The sequence below is a fragment of the Sus scrofa genome, chromosome 4, assembly GCF_054392235.1.
Source record: "Sus scrofa isolate SSC_HxYL_T2T_F1_AM1 chromosome 4, Sscrofa_HxYL_maternal_Yorkshire_Landrace_v2.0, whole genome shotgun sequence".
Taxonomy (NCBI): Eukaryota; Metazoa; Chordata; class Mammalia; order Artiodactyla; family Suidae; genus Sus; species Sus scrofa.
Window position 1 is genome coordinate 30526346 of NC_139386.1, and position 26915 is coordinate 30553260.

At 33.9% G+C, this 26915-nt stretch overlaps 1 protein-coding gene across 2 annotated transcripts in view; it reads right to left on the reverse strand.

Annotated features, from left to right (window-relative positions):
- The window catches only part of LOC110260242 (uncharacterized), a 214552-nt gene that overhangs the window by 21198 nt on the left and 166439 nt on the right, over positions 1 to 26915 (reverse strand). For both annotated transcript variants that reach the window (XR_014843490.1, XR_014843489.1), the window contains 2 exons: positions 23808 to 23872; positions 16284 to 16318 (listed from right to left, as the gene is read on the reverse strand). The gene's annotated coding sequence lies outside the window, so the exon portion shown is untranslated. The remainder of the gene's footprint in view (positions 1 to 16283; positions 16319 to 23807; positions 23873 to 26915) is intronic.

The window sequence follows — 26915 nt, forward strand, 5'->3', positions numbered from 1 at the left end:
CAATATTATAAAAATGTCAGTTCTCCTTAAACTTTACTACATATTTAATCAAAATTTAACGGAGTTTTCAAGGAAACAAGTTAATCGTAAAACTTATATTTTACCCATCACTGGGTATTTTAAATAACAGAAGAAGAATAACTTGGGAAAAATTGTGCTACCAGATATTAAGTTTTATTATATAGCTATGCTGATGAATACCATGTAATATTAATTCAAAGAGAGACCAATTGGCCACTAGAATAGAATACTCAATAGATTAGATACAGACTTATGCTTAATGGAGCAGTAAAGATGATTTTACTGACCACCGGAGAAAGGAGATACTCTAATTAAAAAAACTTTGTTTTTTATTTACATAATGCATACACATAAATTCCAGGTTGACTCAATATTTGATTCCAAAGGGAAATATTTTAAACTTTCAGAAGAAAATTTAGAAGATAACTTATGATTTCAGAATGGGTAAAATGTCAACCTTAAACAAAATTTTCTAAACTATATTAATGGAAAAAACTTAGAAAAAACTTCTATTTATCAAAAGATACCATAAAGAAAACAGAATATGAACCACAAATTATTTCTGCATATAGATTCAATAAATAATTAGTATCCAGTAAGTATAATTATACTTGTCAAGCACCATGAAAAAGAACTAGTCTCCTCTCATCAAAAAACAAAACTGGAGTTCCCGTCATAGCTCAGTGGTTGATGAATCTGACTAGAAACCATGAGGTTGTGGGTTTGATCCCTGGCCTTGCTCAGTGGGTTGAGGATCCGGCACTGCTGTGAGCTGTAGTGTGGGCTGCAAACGCAGCTGGGATCCCACATTGCTATGGCTCTGGAGTAGGCCAGCGGCTATAGCTCCGATTAGACCCCTAGCCTGGGAACCTCCATATGCCCCGGGAGTAACCCTAGAAAAGGCAAAAAGACAAAAAAATAACAACAAAAAACCAAATCAAGCAGGCATTTCAAATAAGAAGAAATACTTAGTGGTTCAGCCTCATTAGTAATCAAAGAAGTGCAAATTAAGCTCACAATTGATTTCATTTTATTTACATTAAGGAAGCAGAGTGATGAAACATATAAACTGTTTTAGGGAGCATGTAATTGGAACATATAATTTGAAAAACAATCATTTTGAAATCTAAACATGAACTTAGCTATAACCCAGGAATTTTACTTCTAGAAACCTAGAGAAATTTATATCAGTCCCAGAAGATATGTATAAAAATTTTACAATTGACAATAATTAAAACAGGAAAAAAATCAGGTAACAAAAGCATTGACTGAAAAAAAAAACTGGATAAACTGATTATGGCATAGTCACAGAATATTTTATAGCTGTTAAAATGAACTATAGCTAATGGAATATGATAGATCAATCATAGAAACAATGTTAAGTGAAAAAGCAAGTTGAAGAAAACTACATATTATAAAATTATAAAATGCAATAATATATACATACATAATTATGCAATAATATATACATACATAATTATGTAATTACCTAAATTGTATGCTAAAATTTTATAAAAATCTTTTTACATTTAGAGATTGCTGTATATGTAATATTTTTTTAAGAAGGCAAAGAAAGCAGTTATTTCTGGAGTGGAAATAGAGGAATGAATTTTAGAGGAAGACACACAAAACCCAGGTGATGTCAGTAACATTCTAGTTTTTAATCTAAACAGTGAGCTCACCAGTGTTGGTGTTACTATGCTTCATAAAGTCCCATCAATTATTTCTGTGTATCGAACATTACGTAGTAGTTTAATCAGAGCTTTTCTGTATTGTTTAATGTGCCCCATAATTTGGCTTGCTGGAAATGTTACATTTAATAAATTACATTATGCATGAGTGAACATGAAAAGCATGAATTTGGAGCCAGTTCTGATTGAAACTTTTGCTTTGATAATTGCTAAATTGAGCTATATAATATTGAGTGAGATACTTAACATCTCTGAATATAAGTCTCTTTCAACAATATTTGTTGTAGACCTACTATGTACTAAGTACTGCTCAGGACAGTAGCAACATAATGGTAAACAAAATAGGCACCATGTCCAGGTATGTAGAAGAATTTATATAGGAGCCTGGAATGGCTCACTACCAATAAAATGTAATTTTTAGTGTGAGAACTGTGTCAGTGCCCTTTTAGATGAATTTGTGTGGAAATTATTTCATAGACTTTCTAAATTGTCTGTTCTTCCAACACTCCTCAGGATATATGAAACACCAGGACTTTTTACATACTATTATTAACATGAGTAGTTTGTATAAGAAGCTAGCAATCACTCTTTGTCAGCCTATAAAATACCTTATAGTTAGGGTACAAGGGATTGACTTGTTATAATTTTATCATATGCTAATAATCCCTGACTGCCTTACTTGTGTGCTTTTCCCATTTATACTCTCCCCAGTATCACCAGAAAGTAAACTCCTTTCTCCCATCTTACTTTGGTAGGCATCAGAGTCATAGTTCTTCCCATTCCTATCAGACTATCTCACTTTTCTCTGTGGGTCTCATTCTTATTGCCCTGCTCCCCCTGAGCTCGTGGGTACTCAAGCAGTCCTGGGGCTACTGCCACTGATGCTGGTTTATGAGTAACCATCCACCCTGAAATAACACTTGTTCCAAAGGGCCACATGGTCAGTTTGAGAGCACAAAAAGCATTCTATCCTCATGTAAGAAGAACCTAAGAGAAGAATAAAATGAAAATCTAATAATATGGTTAATATAAAAAATAAGTTGTATTATGATATTTATGGCAAAGTAATAAAAAGCCTTCATTTACCAGAAAGAAAATTTGTGTCACACAAAAGAACCCTTCTGAAACCAATAGTAAATTCTTCAAGAAGTGCATTCATCTGAAATATGACATAAAAGAAACAGACAGGATCTTTTCTCAGCATATACAACCTACAGTATGGGAGAAAATATCTGCAAATGATGCGGCAGACAAGGGATTAATTTTCAAAGTACACAATTAGCTTATATAGCTCAAAAAAGCCAAATCTGCTCAAAAAATGGGCAGAAGATCTAAATAGACATGCTCAACATTGCTATTTATTAAACAAATACAAATCAAAACTACAATGAGGTACCACCATACACTGGCCAGAATGGCCATCATCAGAAAGTCTACAAATAATAAATACTGGAGAGGGTGTGGAGAAAAAGGAACTCTCCTAAAATGTTGGTGGGAATGTAAATTGGTGCAGTCACTATGGAAAAGAGTATAGAGTTTCCTTAAAAAACTAAAAATCAAGTTACTATATGAGCCAGCAATTTCACTCCTGGTCATATATCCAGAAAAACTGTAATTCAAAAACTATGTGCACCACAATGTTCATTGCAGTGCAGTTTACAGTAACCATGACATAGAAGAAACCCAAATGTCCATAAACTGAGGAATGGATAAAGAAGATGTGATACATATATACAATGAAATATTACTCAGCCCTAAAAAGGAAAGTGATAATGCTATTTGCAGCAACATGGATAGACCTAGAGATTACCCTAATAAGTAAAGTAAGTCAAACGGAAAAGGACAACATCATATGATATCACTTACATGTAGAATCTAAAAAGAAGATACAAATGAATTTATATAGAAAACAAACTTACAGTTACCACTGCAAGAAAGAGGGGGGAGGAATAAACTAGGAGTTTGGGGTTAAAATAAACACACCAGTATGTATAAAACAGATGACCAACAGAACCTGCTAAATAGCATAGGGAACTATACTCAATATCTTGTAATAACCTATAATGGAGAAGAATCTAAAAAAGAATATATGTATATGTGTGTGTATATATATATATAATTATATACACACACAAATATATGTATTTGAATAACTTAGCTGTATGCCTCAAACTAACAACATTGTAAATCAACTATATTTCAGTTAAAAATTTTAAAAATTCTCAGCATTTGTAAAGTAAGGAAAATATAAAAAATAAAACAGCAACAAAGCCAACAACCCAAAGGAAAAACGGGCAAAAGACCTGAAGAGACATGTCTCCAAAGAAGATATACAGATAGCCAACAAGCACTTGAAACAATGCTCAACATCCCTGATTACTAGAGAAATGCAAATCAAAACTACCATGAGATACCACCTCACACCAGTCAGAATGGCCATCATTAAAAAGTCCACAAATAACAAATGCTGGAGGGGGTGTGGAGAAAAGAGAACCCTCCTGCACTGTTGGTGGGAATGCAAGCTGGTACAACCACTATGGAGAACAGTATGGAGGTACCTTAGAAATCTATACATAGAACTACCATATGACCCAACAATCCCACTCTTGGGCATCTATCCAGACAAAGCTTTCCTTAAAAAAGACACAAGCACCTGCATGTTCATTGCAGCTCTATTCACAATAGCCAAGACAAGGAAACAACCCAAATGTCCATCGACAGATGATTGGATTAGGAAGATGTGGTATACATACACAATGGAATACTACTCAACTATTAAAAAAAAACCCAAAATAATGCCATTTGAAGCAACATGGATGGAACTAGAGACTCTCATACTGAGTGAAGTAAGTCAGAAAGAGAAAGACAAATATCATATGATATCACTTATATCTGGAATCTAACATAAGGCACAAATGAACCTTTCCACAGAAAAGTAAATCATGGACTTGGAGAATAGACTTGTGGTTGCCAAGGGGGAGGGGGAGGGAGTGGGGTGGTTGTGGAGCTTGGGGTTAATGGATACAAACTATTGCCTTTGGAATGGATTAGCAATGAGATCCTGCTGTGTAGCACTGGGAACTATGTCTAGGCACTTATGATGGACCATGATAATGTGAGAAAACAGAATGTGTACATATATGTGTAACTGGGTCACCATGCTGTACAGTAGGAAAAAAACTGTTTGGGGGAAATAACTACTAAAAATTAAACATTAAAAAAAACATTTGCACATGTCATAATTGGGAAATTTCCTACAACTATGAGCAAAGCAACAAAATGAGACTTGAATAGGTATTCAGAGAGTTATTGATGGAAAGGTATGGGCAAAAAAGCAAGAGATGAGATCATAATTATTTAATTTTCTAAGAAAAGAGGATAAGAGAATACGTAGTAGAGCTCTGTCAACCTCAAACTCAGGTGGTGACCTTGACCTGCCTGAAAGGTGATTCCTCATTCTCAAGCACCCCAAGAGAAACCAGGTAATCAAGCCATGATGGAAATTTTAAAAACTGTTTTTCAGTTGTTTATTTTTGTTTTTGCCTCTGCAATATCTGTGTCTTAAGAAGTCTTGCCCCATTCACAAACAAAATACATTATCAAAAAAAAAACCAAAACATACACACACACACACAATCCCCACCATTCTGACTCTCTCTAATTTATACCATTTTTCTAAGCAGTTAATGACTTCCAACTCATGGGATTAGGGTATCTTAGAACAACTGGGCTACTAGTTCTAATTTCTTTAAGATACCGCTCCATAGCACATCACTCAACATTCATTTGCCATTACTGGTGCCTTGGATTTCTTTCACCTATCAGAATAAATGGGATTCCAGTCAAAATTTTGGAGAGTATAGGATCCCGACACCATACACAGATCTAATAAGAAAATGAGATGGATTTTAGCTTGTATGAAATTTACTTTATGAACTACTTATGCTAGCACACACACACACAAAATCTTTATGCAAATTATGCTTTGCTCCAACCTCTGTTCTTTCCTCTCTGCATCATTAAACAATCCTGAAAAACATTCATTTAATTGGTGTAATACTTCATTCCTTTTGCTATTTTCTCAAGTCCCAGTGGTGCCTTACAGAGGTAGTTTCAGTTCCTCTCTACAAAGTATAGTTTTTCCACCAGATGAACAAAAGAGACTATTTTACATCTGGGTAGAATGTGATTGCAATAGCACTGGAAAACAAAAGTCGGATCACAAATCTCTTTATCAAAGGCAAATTCAGATCAGTTCCTACTTTTGATCCAGGCAGAAAGCCAAACCTAGAATAAGAGAAGCCATATGTATGTGTTTGAGAGAAAGTTGCCTATATAAGTGGGGATTTTCCCCAAATAATGAAGTTAACTTTTTGATGGCTTTCAGAGGATGATGGAAATGTAATGGTCAGACTACAAAACTCTTAAACTGTTTTTCAAATACTTTGAGGTAATTTTTTAAAAAGAAGAATCAGCATGATAAAAGGGCCACAGCCATCATCAAGCGTGATTAATGCAAAAAGGGCAGGGATGGTATTTAAAGGTTCACCAGTTTCCCTACATTCTAATGCGGATGAAATTTGTTCCCAGATATTTTTAACCATGTCCAAACGATGAAATATCTGACTAAATAGGAGGGAGCCTGTAAAACTGCCCACCCTCATGCCCTTCCTGATTTACATTTACACTTAAATATCATAAAAACAAGCCAGCGATTTTTGGGTTACTATTAGAAACCCTCTTTTAAATACATCAGGGCAGTTCAAGAAGATTGATCCTAACATCCCCAGGCTGGGAAGAGTCTAAAGGTCTTCTAAACAAGTGGTTCTCAACGGGGAGCAATTTGGTCCCTAAGGAACTTTTGGCATGTCTGGAGACATTTTTGATGGTCACAAGTGGAATGGGAAGGAGGTGCTGCTGGCATCTAATGAGTAGAGGTCAGGAATGCTTCCAAACATCCTACAATGCGCAGGTTAGTCCTTGACCAGAAAGCATGAGGGTCCAAAATAGCAAGTGCAGAGGATGAGAAACACTGTTTATAGATCACTGTCACCTGGACTGGCCCAATCTGTGAGGAAGCACAATCTTACTGATTTCTGACCTTGAAGGTGCACACTGAAAGGAACGATGTGGAGCCATGTCCCCCCCTGCTGTGGATGCATTCAATTCAATGTTGGCATTTCTGTCTCTTGGTCTAAGGTCCCCCTTGTAAGCAATTATTTGGAGCCCATTTCCCTGCTCCTTTCTTCCAGCAGACCTACATTTCAGATCATGACCTACTGAGGCCTAAAAAGAAAGGCACAAAAGGGAGGCTAGAATTATATTAGCTGATGTTCTCTGGCTTTTCTTAGCCCACATAGAATATTCTAAATTAAGAGAAATGACATTTGGAATTTACTTCCACCTCTAGGCCAAGGAGTATGTTTGACAATGACTGTAAACAAAAATAAATTTCAAGAATAGTTTGAATATTTGAATTCTATTTCATAGTACACAATTATATGTATAAATTCCCAAATCAAGGAAATGATCACATACCATATAATAAAAACCAAAAATATGTTTATATCTTCCTCTATTTGAAGACATTTAAATATATACTTTTTAAAAATAGTGTAAAATGGCCAATGATTTTTTTTCCTTGAGAGGAAAAAAAAAAAAATTCTGAAAGAAGGTACTTCCTTAATTTTGGTGTTAAAGCAATGGTAAAAATAGTATCTGTGTGGTATTTGTTTTTCTGTAACAATCTTCCTTAGCAAAGTAGTAGGCTGGAAACTTTTTGCTGGTTTTCCAATTATTCATTTGAAGTTCTTTGGGTCCATGAAACCCCAAATTCTGAAATCACTGTTATAGTGTAGCCAATAACCAAGAATTCACAACCAAATAGGCTCTTTGCCTAAGTAAGTACAGTGGTGAGGAATGTCATATTTGGCCAGTCCTACTGGAAAGTTCTTTATGTTAAGGTGAAATTATCTCCTTGATAATTATCTCTTTGAAATTTCTTGGCCCTTGACTCTTGTTCTACCCTTCAGGCCATAGAACACAAGCCAAACCCCACTTCTACAGGATAGGCAGTAGGCAAGGATGGCTACCAAACCCACAACTTCTCTAAGCCATGCACAGCACAAGACACAATTCAGGGTTCCTCTCATCATTCTAGTCATTGTCCCTCTAAAGAGCTTCCAGTTTCTGTAAAATTGAGCAACATAAGCTTTGACTGAAGCAGAGTTGAAAAGTACTATCATTTTTCTGTTTCAGACATTTTGCTCATACTGTTCAGCTTTAGGACAAATTAGATTTGTTGGCAGGACTTAGAAGTACTGACACATGAAACTGTAGTCAAATCAAATCATTGATATTCAAACAAATTCTTTTAACCCACATGCCCCCTACTGTGTATACAGCCAATTGGTAGGGTTTCCATTTGATTCGAGTTTAGGATTTTTAAAAATTTATCTCTCCTAAATTTTTATCATGTTAGTGTCACCACATTTGTTGCACTCTATAATTTTTTTGAATATTTTTCTTATTAAATATTTCAAATATGAAAAATTAGAGCCTAATATAATGAAAACCCATGTGCACAAACCCAGATATAAGAAATACTAACATTATACCATATTTTCTTTTTTTTTAAGAAAACCAAACATTATACTTACAGCCCAACTGAAGGCTCTGAAATACCATCCCCTTCCCTCTCTCCTCAGTAAAACCAATAACCTTAGGTACCATGTATCCTTCCCACTGCAGATTTATATACTTAATCCTACATATACAGAGAGCTGTCAATGAAATATATATATAAACTTTAAACATATGTTATCATACAATATAAATCACTCTATACTTGGTCTTTAAAATTGCAACTTTTGTTTCTGGCCTTTATCCTTGTTGAAACATGAAATACCAGCTTTTTTATTTTCACTCATACATTTATCTTGTCTCTCATTTTCTCCATTTCAAACAATGCTCCTCTGAGCATCCTTAAACACATCATCTTCTGCCCACTGTACAATAGTGGGTCTTGGACAGACATCCAGAAGTAAAAATTTCTGAATTACACTTATGTATCAACATTTTTTTTCTTCTTTTTATGTCTCCACCTGTAGCATATGGAAGTTCCTAGGTTAGGGGTCAAATCAGACCTGATGCCACAGCCATGACAACACCAGAGCCAAGCTGCACCTGTCACCTACACCACAGCTCATGGCAATACCAGGATCCTTAACCCATTGAGCAAGGGCAGGAATTGAACCATAGCCTCACAGACACTATTTCCACTATGTCATGTTCTTAACCTGCTGAGCCACACAACGTGAACTCCCAACGCTTTTTATAGCTATTGTCAAATTGCCTTTTTTTTTTTTTTTTTTTTGGCTTTTTAGGGCTACACCCACAGCATATGGAAGTTCCCAGTCTAGAGGTTGATTCAGAGCTGCAGCTGCCAGCCACAGCCACAGCAAAAGCAATGTGGGATCCAAACCTCATCTGTGACCTACACCACATTTCATGGCAGTGCTGGATCCTCGACCCACTGACAGGGGCCAGGGATCAAACCCCCACCCTCATGGATACTAGTCAGATTTGTTTCCACTGTGCCATAACAGGAACTCCCTGCTTTTTAAATCAATAATACTAATTTACTTTTCTAACAATAGTGACTGAGAGTTTGTGTAACTCCACATCCTTGGCAATACTTGATGTTATGTGTTCAATTATGTCCTCCTCCAAAATTTACTTTCAAAATCACGTTGACAATTCATGTTGCAGTCCTAACCACCAATACTTCAAATGTGAGCTTATTTGTAAATAGTCTCATTGCAGATGAAACTAATTAGGGTGAAGTCATATTGAAGTAGGGTAGGCTCCTAATCCAGTGACTGATGTCCTTCTAAAACAGAGGAAATTTAGTCACAGAGGAATGAATGCAGGGAGAAAGCCATGTAAAAATAAAGACAGACAGAGATTGGGCTGATAAAGCAGACACCAAGGAACACCAAGGAGTGCCAACAAACTGCCAGAAGCTAAGAGAAAGCATAGACCCCATCTCCCTTGCAGCTCCTGGAAGGTATCAATGGTGCCAATACCTTGATCTCAGACTTCTGGGTGGTAGAACTATGAAACAAGAAATTTCTGTCCTTCAAACCACCCAGTTTATGATACTTTATTATACCAGCTCAAGGAAATAAATACACACACTATTACTGACTTGTATTTCTTCCCCTTTTTTTTTTTTTTGACTTTTCGGGCTGCACCCACTGCAGTTTCTGGGCTAGGGGTCAAATGGGAGGTAGCTGCCAGCCTATGCCACAGCCACAGCAATGCCACATCCCAGGCTGCATCTGCAACCTACATCACAGCTCACAGCAACGCCAGGTCCTTAACCCACTGAGCAAGGCCAGGGATCAGATCCACATCCCCATGGATACGAGTCAGGTTCATTACTTCTGAGCCATAATGGGAACTCCTACATGACTTTTAAAATGTATGCCAAATTGATAGATATAAAACAGACTCATTTTAATGTTAGTTTTTATTTTCTTTCACTCATACTGAGCATATATATTGCTAATTTGTGCTCCCTCTTCAGAATATTATTTTTTTAAATATGTCTACCTTTTAACTGATTGCCAATTTTGATGATTTTTACATAAATAAATTATTAATACTTTTATGAAACAGGCTCTTGGTGTCATAATTTAAAATGTTTCATACCCTAAGGTTTTAATGTCCTCTGTAATTTTTTCTAACAAGTTAAAGTTTTGCTTTTCACAATTTGTCCTTTAATCTATCTGAATTTGGATTTCGTATGTGAGATGAGGAAGGAATTCGTTGTTTTTTATGCTTGGATAATCAATTTTCCAAGAACCATTTATAATTCTCAGTTCTTTGTTCACTAATTTATATTACCACTTATGCCATAGTTTGTGTTTTTCTGTAGGTATGGCCTTGTTTCTAGACTCACTATTCTATTTCACTTGTCTATTCATCTAATCCTATTCCAATACTACATTATCCTAACTATTACAGCTGTATAGTAAGTTTTCACTGACATTAAAAAATTTTACTGTAATTTTCTTCTCCATTTCTAACTTCATTGTATTGCAATTTGCGATCATTAGTATCATGTTGAATATATATAACAAAGTATTAAAATGTATCTCTTTCTATCAGTTTTGAAAGTGTACCTGAGACCAAGAAAAAATGTAGTACCTATTCTGACGTGATGGAGTAAATATCTTTGAAGCAGTTGTGAAATAGCTGGTAACACTCAACTCAATAACCACATCAAGGACAACTATCTGCAGTTAAATAGACAAGGAGAGAAAACTTCCATGGTAAAAATTTTTTAGAATGGCATTTTCTTTCTTCTCCCTACCTAGGTAAAAGGAAAAGAGGATTCCCATTATGGCTCAGTGGTAATGAACCTGGCTAATACCATGAGGACACAGATTCAATTCCTTGCCTCACTCAGTGGGTTAAGGATCCGGCGGTGCTGTGAGCTACGGTGTAGGTCACAGGTGCAGCTCAGATCCAGTGTTGCTGTAGCTGTCAGCATTGCTGTGGCTGTGGCATAGGCTGGCAGCTGCAGCTCCGATTTGACCCCTAGCCTGGGAACCTCCATATGCCACGGGTGCAGCCCTAAAAGGACAAAAAAAAATCAACATTGAGCATTCACTGAGCATTACTATAGATGTGGATAATAGCAACTGAAGGAGAGCTTGAAAAATTCCTACATATTCCTTGGAATCTGGAAGGCTGCACACATGTGAAGGGCTATGTGCATGCCCAAGACTATACACATGTACAAGAAAGACCTGAGGAAGCCCCCAGCAATCACCTTTGACTGACTTTGACTTCAAGGAAATGAAGGTTAAGGTGGTGTTATTAACTGTCTGTCTGACTCTGGAAAGCTTGCACCAATGTGCACATGCAGCCCTTTGGCAAAATCTGTGAAACCTTTTGGTTCTAGGCATTTAAGGAAATCACTGTCCAATCATAATCTGAAGTTTAAACTAATTGAGCAGAGACTGCAGTGGCTCTACACAACCAAGTTCAAGAACATTACTAAGCAAACAAACATCAACAATGACAACAGATAATAACAACAAACCCTGGGGAGAGGGAGATTGGTTTTTCCAAGTTGCCACATTATTCAAAATGTCGTTTTAAACAAAAATTTAAGAGACAGGGAAATAAAGAAGGAAGTATGGTCCATACACAGAAAAACCTGCAGAAACTGTTTCTGAAAAAACACACATGTTGTACTATCTAGACAAGATTTAATCAACAAGTTTAAATATGGTCCAAACTGAAGGAAGTCGTGCCTAAAGAACTAAAGGAAAGTATGAGAACAGTATTTTATCAAGTAGAAATTATCAACAGAGACCCATTATTTAAAAAGTACTAAAAGAAATTTATAAGATCTGAAATTAAAATTTCACCAGAGGGACCCAAAAGGAGATTTAAACTGGAAGAATAATCAGTGAACTTCAGGATAGCTTTAAGAAACAACTGAGGATTGGAGAGAAGAAACAAAATGAACACAGCCTCAGTGACTTGTGCGATACATTAAAGTGTTCTGAAATACAAATAAAAGTAGAGAAAAGGGCAAAAAATTTTTTTTAAAAATAATGTCTGAGAAATCCCTTGATTTGATGAGAAACACTATACATTCAAGAAGCTCAACAGTCTTCAGGTAAGAGAAACTCTAAGACATTCACATCTAGAGACAGAATGATCAAACTGTTGAAAACAAAGGATTCCTGATACAGAACAAGTACTGAGAAAACTGATATTTTAGCTTTAAATTTTTTTCAAAAGGTCTCACACAATGAAAGTTCAAATATTCTATAAAAAGCAGTGTATTCAATTGTTGAAGTATTAGAAAGATGTTAATAATAGGAAACATTCTGTGTCTCATCCTGTTTGACTTTGGACCCCCTATAAATACTGATTGGATCTACCCCATTTGACCTTGATATTAAACAGAATCAGATGGAATAGAAAAATGTTGATTGCAAAATCTCTTTATTCTCTGTGATAAATGATTCCTACTCAGGCTAGTCTTAGTCACAGTGCCAATACTCAGACACAGATGTCTTTAGAGTTTGCATATCATAGAGCACAAAAAAGTCTCAGGTCTTCTAAACAATGCTTCTTCTTACTGACAATGTACAATGAATTTTAAAGGGCCCAGAGTCTCAACATCACTAATTATTAGAGAAATGCAAATCAAAACTACAATGAGGTATCACCTCATACCAATGAGAATAGCCATATCATCAAAAACCTACAAACAATAAATGCTGGAGGGGTATGGAGAAAAAGGAATGCTCCTATACTGTTGTGGGAATGTAAATTGGTACAACCACTATGGAGAACACAGTATGGAGGTTCCTTAAAGAATCAAAAATAGAACTGAGCATGTATCTAGAGAAAATCATAATTTGAAAATATACATGCACCCCAGTGTACATTGCAGCTTTATTTACAATAGCCATGACATTGAAGCAACCTAAATGTCAATCAGCAGAGGAATGGATAAAGAAGGTGTGTCACAATGGAATAATATTTCTTGGCCATTAAAAAAAAGAATGAAACAATGTCATTTGTAGCAACATGGATGGACCTAGAGATTATCATACTAATAAAGTAAGTCAGACAAAGACAAACATTGTATGATATCATTTATCTGTGGAATTTTAAAAAAAGATGTACTTATTCACAAAAGAAAAACAGACTCACCAACAGAGAAAACAAACTTATGGCTATCAAAGGGGAAATGTGGGGGAGTGGGATAAATTATGAGTTTAGGATTAAGATATACATTCCACAATGTATAAAATAGTAATCAACAAGGACCTACTATATGGCACAGGGAACTCTACTCAATATCCTGTAATAACCTATATGGAAAATAATCTGAAAAAAGATGGATATATGTATATGTAAAATTGAATTATTTTTCTGTACACCTGACACTAATACAACATTGTAAATCAACTATGCTCCAATATAAAATAACAAATTAAAAAATGATAATAAAGGGCCCACGGTAAATGGGATATGGATGAAGGAACCAGATAAAGTGAGAAAAAAATTACAACATAATTTTATGGTTTGTTCTGTCTACAAGAAATAGCCATAGCAAAAGTAATAAATTGTAAGGATGAGGAAATCAGCCCACCCATAAGCCAAATAAAAACCTTTCCTGTCATGTAGTTTATTAAAAATTGAATAAAAGTTATCCCTAGTGTATTACTACCTTGAACATCAGATCCCTTTGCAAGTCTTAATTGTCATGCTTCCCTTTGTTTTTCTGAACAAATACCGTAACTCCCCACCTTTTCAAACATGTGTGACTTCTTTATGAATATGTTTTATTAGAACTCTTTTCAAATAGCCCATTGATAATAATACTTTATTGTACACTTAAAAATATATTAAGAGGATAGATATCATGTTAAGTGTTTTCATCACTATAAAGAAAAAAATGTGAAAGGAGCAAGAGAGAAGAAACTCATAGCATAAAGGGAGACTCATTAAGATTAATAGCTTATTTCTCTCTGAAACTATGCAGATTAGAACAGAATAACATTCAAAGTGCTAAAAGAAATAGACTATCACTCAAGAATTCTACATTGAGCAAAACTATCCTTCAAAAATCAAGAATAAACAAAGGCATTTACAGATAGGGACAGAAAATCTTTCACTAGCAGACATTTCCTCAAAGAGATACTAAAAAGGGAGTTCTTCAAGCAGAAATAAAATAACCCTAGATGGTAACAAATCCACATGAAGAGATAAAGAGCCCTGGCAAAATTTAAGTACATAGGCTATATACAACGGAATATTACTCAGACATAAAAAAGGACAAAATAATGCAGTTGTGGCAACATGGATGGAACTAGAATTATCATACTAAGTGAAGTATGATAGAAAAAGACCAATATCATGAGATCACTAATATATGGAATCTAATAAAAATGATACAGAAGAGTTTATTCACAAAACAAAAACAGACTAAAATATTTTAAAACCAAACTTATGGTTACCAAAGGGGAAACATTAGGGGAAGGAATAAAATAGGAGGTTGGAATTGACGTATACGTGGAATTGATAAGTAACAAGGATCTACTCAATACTTTGTAGTGACCTATGTAGGAAAAGAAATCTACTCAGTACTCTGTAATGACCTATGTGGGAAAAGAAATCTGAAAAGGAATGGATATACATAGATGTGTAACTGATTCACTTGTACACCTGAAACTAACACAACATTGTAAGTCAATACATTTTTTAAATACATAGGTAAATTTTAAGGAGAGCATAAATGTATTTTTGCAACTTCTTTTCTCTCACTTAAAACTATATAAAACAAAAATTGAAAATCTGTGATGATGGGTATAAATGATATAAGGATGCAATTTTCATAACAGTTATACCACAAACAATGGGAGAGAATGGGAGAGAGACTAGAGATATATAGGAGAAAAGTCTTTGCATATTGTCGATATTAAGTTGGTATTAACTCAACCTAGACTGTTATAAGCTTAGATGTTAATTGTAATCCCCAGGTCAGCCACTAAGAAGATCACTCAAAAAATACAGTAAAAGAAACAAAAACAACTAAATGGCATGCTAACAAAATTTATTTAACTCAAAGCAGTACAGGAAAATTCAAGAAACGAAAAGAATAAAACGTAGAAAACAAATTGCAACATGGCAGGAATATCCTATCTTATCAGTAACTGCACATGAAATGTAAATAAATACCCCAATTAAGGAGTTCCCACTGTGACTCAGCAATAACAAACCCAACCATATCCACGATGATGCGGGTTTGATCCCTAGCCTCACTCAGTAGGTTAAAGGATCCAGTGTTGCAGGGAGCTGTGGTGAAGGATACAGAGGCGGCTCAGATTCTGCATTGCTGTGGCTGTGGCATAGGCTGGAGCTACAGCTCTGATTCATCCCCTAGCCTGGGAACTTCCATATGCTGCACAGGCAGCACCCTTCCCCCCCAAAAAAAAGACAAATAAATAAATAAAACAAAAAATAAATACTCCAATTAGAAGGCAGATTTTGAAAAAATGGATTAAAAAGAACACATGATACAACTATATGCTGTCTACAAGAGACAAGCTTTAGTTTCAAAGACATAATTGACAATAAAAGGAGGAAAAGATAAATTCTATATGAACAGTAGCCAAAAGAGAAGTAGACAAGACGAAAATTGCTACTTGTGACCAAGAAGGGTATCTTATAATTATAGAGTGGTCACTATGAAGAAGATAAAACAATTTTAATTGCATATGCACACAACAACTGAGTGCAAATACATGGAATAAATACTGACAGAATTGAGAAAAATAGACAGGTCCACAGTAATCACTGGAGACATCAATACTGACTTTCAATAGTGGTAAAACAGCTACATAGAACATCAAAAAGGAAATGGAAGACTTGAATAGCAATAGAAATCCACTTAGAGCTAAAGATATTTATGGATTATTCCACTCAACAACAGGCAAATATACATTTTACTCAGTTGCACACAGAACTTACCTCTAGGATAAGCCATAAAGCAAGTCTCGATAAATCTGAAAGAATTGAAGTAATATATAATATTCCATAATGGAATGAAAATAGACATTGAAATTTTACCAATCTGGAAATTAATGTTAATAAATAACAGGACAAAGAAAAAAAATTACAGGATAATTAGAAAATATCTCAAGATAAATAAAAAGAAAAATATATATACACCAGAATTTAGGATACAGGTAAAGCAGTGCTTGCAGAGAAATTTACCTAATTTAAAAAGTTGAAAAATCTCAAAACCAAAAATCTAAACTTCTACTTTAAGAAAGTAAACAACAAAGAGAAAAACCAAAACTCAAACTAAGCAGAAAGAATAATATTAAGGTGGAAATAAGTGAAATTAAGAAAGAAAAAATAATAAGAGAAAATTAATAAAATCAAAATTTTGTTCTTTGAAAAGATCGACAAAATTGACATTTGTTTAAACCAAGAAAAACGAGACAAGATTCAAATTACTAAAATCAGAAATGAAAGATAAATTAACTACTGATCTTATAAAATAAAAAAAGACTAGAAGGTAATAGTATTACCAATTGAATGCCAACAAATTATGTAACTTGGATGAGATGTACAAATTCTTAGAAAGACACACACTATCAAAACTGAGTCAAAGAAAAATAGAAAGTTTGAATATACTTATTAACAAGGAAAGAAACTTAATTATTCAAAAATGCCAACAAAGAAAATCCCAGAACAGATGGCTTCAGCCACAAATTCTACCAAATGTTAAAGGAAAATTGAACATCAAATCTTCTCAAACTCTTTCAAAAAACAGAAGAGAAAGGAACACATTCCAACTCATTTTATGAGGTCAATATTAGCCTGATCCCCAAATCAGATAGATATATAAGAAAAGAAAAAAAAACTAGAGACCAATATCCTTTATGAATATATACAAAGGAGTGCTCCTGTGGTGCAGCAGGTTAAGGATCCAGTGCTCCTGTGGTGCAGCAGGTTAAGGATCCAGTGGCTTGGGTCACTGCTATAGCATGGGTTTGATTCCTAGCCCAGGAACTTCCACATGCCATGGGCATGGCAAAAAAAAAAAAAAAAAAAAAAAAAAAAAAAAAAAAAAAAAAAAAAGAAAAAATGTACACATAAAAATCTTCAATAAAAACCAGGAAGCCAAATCCAGCAACAGGTAAAATACACACCTTGATCAATTGGGATCCATTCCAGGAATACAAGGTTGGCTCAATATATGAACGTTAATCAATGTAATAACATATTAATAGAATAAATGATAAAAAACCATCATCCTAATAGATGTAAAAAAAGCATTTCACAAAATTTCAACAGCCTTCATTATAAAAACACTCAATAAACTAGGAATGCAAGGGAACTTTCCCAATAAGATAAAGGGCATCTGTGAAAATTCCACAAATAATTTCATACTTAAAGACATTAAAGCCTTTCTCCTAAAATTTTCTCCTAAAATTAGGAACAAGACAAGGATATCTGCTCTTGCTAAACTTATTAAAACATTGTGCTGGATGCTATAGCCAGAGAACTTAGGCAAGAAGAAAAAGTAAAAGGTATCCAGATTGACAGAAATTCTTGAAATTCAACAATAAAAAGACAACCCAATGAATTTATGGGCAAAGAAATTAAACATTTCTCCAAAAATACACAAATAACTATTGGGAAAAGCAAGTCAAAACTACAATGAGGTAACGCTTCCTACCTACTAAGACAGCTACAGTTAAAAAAAAAAAAAAAAAGAGCAAAAACAAATGTAGGTTAAGACATGGAAACCCTCACGTATTGCTGATGGAAGTAAAAAAAAATGTAGCTGCATTCAAAGACAATTTTGCAGTTCTTCAAAAAGTTCATCAATGAATTGCCTTGTAACTCTGCAATCCTTCTCCTAGGTACATGTCTAAGAAAAATGAAAGCATTTATATATATAAAAGCTTTTATCCAGATTTTTTTGGGGGGAGGGGATGTCTCTGAGGTGGTATGTGGAAATTCCCAGGACATTGATCAAACCCATGCCACAGCAGTGATAATGCCAGATCTTTAATGTGCTGTACACAAGACAACTCCATGTATCCAGATGTTTATAGTAGCCAAATGTTTCATTAAAGCCAAAAAGTAGAAACAATCCAAATGTTCAACTGATGAATAAACAAAATATGGTATATAAATATAACGGAATATTATTCATCTCTAAAAATAATGAAGTACTGACACATGCTGTAACATGGAAAATCCTGGGAGATATTATGCTACATGAAAGAAGCCAGATATTAGAAACAACATATTGTATGATTCCATTTACATGAAATATCCAAAAGAGGAAAATCCATAAAGACAGTGAAACAGCTTGGTTTCCAGGGACTGGGGGCACAGGGCAATGAGTGACTGCCTAATGGGTACAGTTTCCTGTGGAGGTAATTAAAATGCTTTAGAACTAGATAGAGGTAGTAGTGACACAAATTTATGAATATACTAAAAACCACCCAACTGCACAATTTAAAAATGGTGAATTTTATAATATGTGAATAAAATATCATAAAAAATGACAATGTAATTTGTCACATAAAAGGGCGGAATAATGTGATCGCCTCAACAAAGACAACAAATTTTGAAAAACTTCTAGATAAGAAAAAAAAAGCACAAACTAACTTATAAGGAGACCACCTTAACTGCTGAAGTATACATTCACACATACACACCCAACTATGATAAACAGTACACTTACTGGAAACCTTAGAAGTTACTCCATTTTAAAGAACAAGGATGTCAGCCAATAAGAGTATCATTTAACATAGTATCAGAATTCTTGGCCCATACTGTAAATTATTGTAAAAGTAGCAATAACAACAATGATAATGATGAACTAAGGTGTAAGGAAAGATATAAAAATGTTTTTTGCAAATGTTATCATCTGCCTAGATGGACCATTAAAAAAAAAAGTATGAGTAGGTGTTCAGCAAGGTCTCCAGAGACAAAGTCAATATATAAAAATCAATAGCATTCTCTATAACAGCAAAAATAAACTATAAAATATAATAAACTTTATCTTTCCAATAGAAACAAATATTTAAGGTACCTGGGAATTATCTTTATTGAGAATACATAAAATTCCACTTTTTAAATGTTAAATGTCACTAAAGTATGCAGATAATTGTATGAATAAATGGAGTATATTCTCTGCTGCAGATGAGTCTCCTTAACATTATAAAGATATTGGTTCTCTCCAACTTAATCTATAAACTAAACTGAATCTAAAAAATTCCATTTTGAATATTTAAAGAAAAAGCCAAACATATTCTAAAATGTACATGAATAAATAGAAGTATACAAATAATGAAGTTGACCATCATAAAAAAGTAAAAATGAACACTTGCCTTTCTGGTTATTATAATAAACAGTAAATAGACAAATGGACAGACGGATCAAAACAGAAAGCTTAGAGACATACCCCTGAACATATAGGAACTTGATACATGATAAAAATGCCATCATATATTAATGTATTAAAGGGAAAGAAGAAATAATTTATTACACTGTTGAAAGATGGTTCACTCTAAATAGAATTCAAATCAGCTCATTTGTTAATATAATTTGTAAAGATGGAATAAATGGTTTAAAAGATAGAATAGGTGGTTTATAAAATACATACATGCAAAATTAAATTATAAAACTATAGATGATGTGAGAAAATGTCTTTGTGACAATGGAGTAGAAATAAAATTTGTAAACATAACTTTAAAATCATAGACTATCAGACAAAATTTTTTTAAGATGATGAATTTGATTATATCAAAATAATGACTTGATTAGAGAGCATGATAGTAAAATTAACAATGTGTGAAATCAACTAGAAACACTCAGAGGTCAGCAAACTTTTTCTATAAAAGGATAGCTAGTCAGTATTTTATGCTTTGAGAGTCATATGATTTCTGTTGGAATTAAACTCTGTCATTGTAGCATAAATCCAGCAATATATCATATATAACTAAATGAGCGTGGCTACATTCAATGCAACTTTATTTATGGACACTAAAATTTGATTTTAAATAATTTTCATGAGTTACAAAATATTATTATTCTTTTCATTTTTACCCTATCATATGAAAATGTAAACTTTATTCTTAGCCTGTTGGCTCTATAAAAATAGGCAAAAATTTAGATTTGGGCCAGAGACCAAAATCTGCTGATCCCTGGTCTAGACTGTAAAAGAATCTTTGCAAACAAGACAAAAGAAGACTAGCAATACCAAATAGACAAAGAATAAAAGCAAGCAAAATATAGAAAGTGAAATTTAAAAGGCCTCAACTTTAAAATATATGATCAGAATAATTAATAATAAGAAACAAATTAAAATGAGATATCACTTTATACCCATTTAGAGTGTCAAAAATTAGAAAGCTGGATAAGGTGAAATGTTAGCTGGGATTAGAGACATGGGGATCTTCATGCCTTGCTAGTGAAAATGCAGACTGTATAACCTCTTCTGAGAAATCTGACACCACCTAGTTAATTAAGCATATTGATATCCTTCCATCTGGGAATCCTCCTCTTGCCTCTATAACCCAAAGAAGAAAATCCAAAAGGGGAAATATATAAGGAAATTTATGCAGATTTATTGCAGGGAGCTGAATGTGATCTGTGTGCCCATTGTTGAGAAAATAAGTGGATAAATATGGTAGATACTACTATGGAGCACCAAGCCTATATTAAAACCAAGCATACATATCAAAATTAATGGTGATATGAACATAGTATTTTGTGAAAAAGTGAGAAACAGGTGAAAATATAATTTACATTACCATTTATAAAAATTAAAATAATAATGTATATAAAGCAATTCACATTCACAAGCATATATGCAAGTTTAAGGACATTTGCCAAGCTAGTTAGAATTGAATTTGGGATGGGTAAGGGTGACAGGTAGAATAGAAAATGAGGAGTAAAACCAACAACTATGTAAATCAAAAAAAGAGAGAAGGGCCTTCCTTGCAGGACCATCAGTGATTCTGCACTGTGTATTGAGTTGTGTGATTCACTCAGTCTATTGCCTCTGAGGTTTAGACAAACACAAACAGGAATAAAAAGCACACATTACTGAAAATATTATAGTAGGAGATTTTAACAAAAAACTTACAATCTTTAACAGATCAAGTACACAAAAGGAGACAGAGGAAGAAATAAGTTTATGCTCAAATAGCATTAAATTAAAAGATATAACTAACTTCCTATCCTACAAAGGAAGGAAACACATTCATATTTTGTCAAGGGACATTTACTAAAATTGATATTCACTTCAGCCCTGAATAAAACCTTAAAATCCACAATCCTCCCTAAGAGCAAGTTAAATATTAAAACATAATAAAGCATACGTAAATGGTGGAAACTAAAAATTAATTTTATAACCATAAGAACAAAGAGAAAAATCCAAAACAACTTCAGTAGAAAATTTATAGAATGATAAAAAATGATAATACACATGAAAAGGTATAGAAACAAGTCACTTTGTATCCCAAATTCATTAACTATTTAAAATAAATGATACAAAAAAGACTTATACCTAAGTAACCTAAGTAACTATAAAAAGAACAAAATTTCTCCTTAAGAATTAACTGAAGGGGAGTTTTCCAGACAAGCAAAAGCTAAAGGAGTTCATCACCACCATACCAGCCTTAAAGAAATGTTCAGGGGCCTTTTTAAACTTAAATGAAGGATGCTTGCTAAGAAGTCACAGGAAAACATGTGAAAGTATTAATCTCACTGGTAAAGGTAAATATATAGTATAATTCAAAATAATGTTGTAAAGTAGTAGGTTAATCACTTATAAGGCTTGTATGAAGGTTAAAAGACAAAAACACTATCTATAACTATAATAATCATTTAATGACATCATATTAAAAGATATAAATTAAAACATTAAAAACAAGATGTATGTAGGGGCAAAGGTATAGAGCTTTAGGATGCATTCCAACTTAAGTTGACACTAACTTAAAATAGACTGTTATAAGTTGTTTTATGTAAGCCTCATGATAATCACAAGGCAAAAGCCTACAGTAGATATGCAAAGAAGGAAAGCTAAGCATACATACCACTGTAGAACATCATCATCAAAAGGAATAGAACAAGAGAAGAAGAAAGCACAAGGAAACTACAAAACAGCCAGGAATCAATTAACAAAATGGCAATAAGTACATACGTGTCGGTAATTACTAAATGTAAAAAAATTTCAAATCAAAGGACATAGAGTAGCTAAATGGATAGTAATCAACACCCATCTACATGTTGCCCACAGAAGACATAATTCAGATATATGACACACCAGGCTGAAAATAAAAGATGGAAAAAGAGTCCATGAAAATGGAAACCAATGGAAATCTGAGGAAGTAATACTTGTATTTGATAAAATTAACTTCTACACAAAGACTTTAATAAGACACAAATAAGGTCATTACATGATGATAAGAGACTCAATCCAAGAGGATACGACATTTATAAATATCTATGCACCCAACATAGGACCATCTAAAGAGATAAAGCAAATATTAACGTACCTAAAGGCAAAAACAGAGTACAATAATGTTAGGGATTTTAATACCCCACTTTCACCAATGGATATATCATCCAGACAGAAAATCAATGAGGAAACATTGGCCTTAAACAACATGTTAGATTAGATGGACTTAACAGACATATTCAGAACATTCTATACAAGAGCAACAGAATACACACTCTTCTCAAGGGCACATGAAATATGTTCCAAGAGAAATCATAAGTTAGGCCACAACCCAAGTCTTAACAAATTTAAGAAGACTGAAATCCTACCAAGCATCATTGTTGCAACATTGGTATAAAACTAGAAGTCAACTGCAAGAATAAAAGTGGAATATTTACAAATACATGGAGATAAAACAATATGCTACTGAGTAAAAGATAAGAGAAGAAATCAAGAGAGACATTTAAAAAATCTTGAGACAAATGATAGGACAAATGCAACATACCAAAACTTATGGGATACAGCCAAAGGTGTTCCAAGAAGAAAATTCCTAGTGATAAATATGTAGACCAAGGAACAAGAAAAATCTCAAATAAACAACTTTATACTCTCAGGAACTAGAAAAATAACAAAGTCCAAGGTTTTGTAGACATAACTCATTTTATTGAGCTTCACTTTATTGCACTTCATAGTTATGTTTTTTGCAAATTAAAGGTTTGTGACAACTCTGTGTTGAACAAGTCCATCTATACCATTCTTTCCAAAGCATTTGTTCACTTTCTGTCTCTGTGTCACATTTCAGTAATTCTCACAGTATTTTAAACCCCCACCAGCAAAAGATTATAACCTGCTGAAGGCTCAAATGATCTTTGGCATTTTTTAGCAATAAAGCATTTTTAAATTAAGGTATGTATTTGGGGTTTTTAGACATAATGATATTGCACAATTAATAGACAAAGATGTAGTGTAAACATAACTTTCATATGCCCATGGAAACCCAAAAAATTCGTGTAACTCACTTGGCACAATGTCCTCTTTACTGCAGTAGTCTGGAACCAAACTCACAAAATTTCCTGAGGTATGTCTGTAGAAGGAAGGAAGTAACAGAGATCACAAAGGAAATGAATGGACTAGATACTAAAAAAAAAAAAGAAAAGAAAAGAAAAATAAAAAGAACCAATGCTATTAAGCCTGGCTTTCTGAAACTATAAGCAAAATTGACAAAACTTTAGCTAAACTCACCAAGAAAAACAGAGGACTCAGATAAATAAAATAAAAAATGAAAGGGGATACATTAAAACTGATAACAAAGAAACAAAGGATCATAGGAACTACTTTGAAAAAATTATATACCAACAAATTGGACAAGCTAGAAGAAATGACTAAATTCCTAGAAACATAAAATCCATCATGACTAAAACATGTAAAAAGTTTATTCAACTCAATAGTAAAAACAAAAAATTGCCTAAAAACAATGTTATATTCATATATCCAACAGGCAGAGGATATGCTTAAAAATTTTTCTGAAGATGATGTTTCTGAAGATGCATAAATGGCCAACAGGCACATGAAAAAGTTTTCAACACTGTTAGTTGTCAGAGAAATGCAAATCAAAACTACAATGAATAGAATCTTATACCTGTGAGAATGACCATTATTGGAAAGACAAGAAATAACAAGTGTTGGCAAGAATGTAGAGAAAAGAGAACACTGTGCACTGTTGATAGGAATGTAAATTGTAGCTACTGTGGAAAATTGCATACAGGTTCCTTAAAAAATCAAAAATAGCAATACTGTATGATTCAGTTATTCCACTTATGAGTATTTATCTGAAGGGCACAGGAATACTAACTGGAAAAGACAGATGTTCCTCAGTGTTCTTTGCAGTATTACTTACTATAGCCAAGACATGGAAGTAATATAAGTGTGCACAGATAGATGAATGGATAAAGAGGTTTTGTATGTATATGCAGTGGAATATTTTGCCATAAAAAGAAGGAAATTTTGCCATTTGTGACAACATGGATGGACTCTGAGGGCATTCTGTTAAGTGAAATAAGTGACAAAAAATATGAATACTAAGAGTTCCCATTGTGGCTCAGCAGTAACAAACCCAGCTAGTATCCAGGAGGACAAGGGTTGGATCCCGGGCTCTACTCAGTGGGTTAAGGATCTGGCTTTTCTGTGAGCTGTGGTGTAGGTCACAGATGTAGCTTGGATCCCACGTTTCTATGGCTGTGGAGTAGGCCAGTGACTGCAGCTCTTATTCTACCCCTAGCCTGGGAAACTCTATATGCTGTGGGTGTGGCCCTAAAAAGACAAAAAAATTAAAAAAAAATAGAATTTATAGTGGGGATAGAAAAACTGATTTGCTAATATCAACTACCAAAATTGACCCAAATGTGCAAAGCCAAAAATCTTAAAAGGAAAATGACTTTGTCATTTCATGAGACAATGATAAAGACAGTTGATAAAAATCTCACACTTATTCATGCTTAATGCAACAGTTAAAAGAAATTTCCATTCAAGTAGGAATACTAGTCATAATTTCTATTCTGATCTTTCTTTTTTTAATAAGTTCTAGTCAATTACAATAAGAAACAGATATAAAATACAGATTTAAAAAATATAAATAAAAAATGGTTTTATTTCAACAATTTTCTCCTTATAAAACTCAAGGGAATTGACTTAAAGATTACCACAATTAAAACATCCTTGAGTAAAGAATCTGAATAAAAATAAAATATTCCCAAATGAATAATCAATTCTTCTAATTTAATGGAAAAAGAAGAATAAAAGTATCTATAAATGACCTCAATAAGAAACATATTAGGTGTAAATAAATTTACAAAATTTTGCTCAAGAATAAATATTTACATTAAATAGTTACAATGCTAAATACCTTAAAGATACCATTTTTCTATAATCAATTTTTAGGTTACATTTGAAGATAAAAATATATTTAAAATTATCTGGAGTAATAAGCATCTAGTTAACAGCTGTTTTACAAACAAAGGTATTAAAAAGGTGTGCCTGGCACAATATGCAGATTTATTATGGAGTTACAATAATTAAAACAATATAAACTTAACCCCCAAGTTACTAGAAGAATCCCTGCACAATAGAAATGGGTCCTTCTATTTGAACAGAGTTGGAAAAAAATACTTGTGGAAAATAAATTAGATCACACTGCACCCCCAAGTAAATTTTATTTTAAAGGCAAAGTATTAAAAGAAAGTAAACTAGGATAGACATAGGAGAACATGTTTGTAGTGGTTTTGCTACCTGGGCAGAGCCAAAATAAGTGGAATAAAAAAGAAACTTTCCCAGGGCCTCTAAACCGGAAACTTACCCTGGTTTAGAAACAGAGAATTTTCCCACTCATCACTCCTCTCACCACAGATACCAACTTCTTACCACCTGCCCAGAGCACCACACCTGTACATATATTTCCATGTGAATATCTCCCATCTTCTTCCAATACCTTATTTAATGAACCTTCTCAGAGTACCTGGGCGCTCTGGATTTTATCTACCATGGTGATGGACAGAACCTCCAACTAGCTCTTTGGGATTAAGCTAAGGGTCTCAAAACTGGACATCAGGAAGGAAATACACCTGATTTTATAAGCTTACTGTCTGAGAAATTTTCATGAACAATCTGGCATTAGAGAAACGAGACCTTAAGTAAAAGGTAAATCTCGAATATGCTGATGTGAGAGAAGGGCAGCCCATGACAAACAGCAATGAAAAAAGGCAAAGAATTGGGAACATAGGAGAGAGCATGAAGAAATAGAATGGGAACAGGATTAGTAAGTATTAGTTTGCTGGGGCTGCCTTGGCAAAGTGCTTAACAGAAATTTATTCTGTTTTGGAGGCTAGAAATCTGGGATCAAGTTGTCAGCAGGGCTGTGTTCTCTCTCCAGACACTAGCGAAAAATCTGTTCCAGGCCTTTCTCCTCACCTCTGAAAGTTTCTTGGCTTCTGGCAGCATAACTCCAAATTTTCACATCACGTTCTCCCCACTGGCATGTCCTTGTTTCCCAGTTTCTCCCCTTCATAAGGACACTGGTCATATTGGGTAAGGACCCATCATAACAACTTCACTTTAATTTGATTACCTCTCTA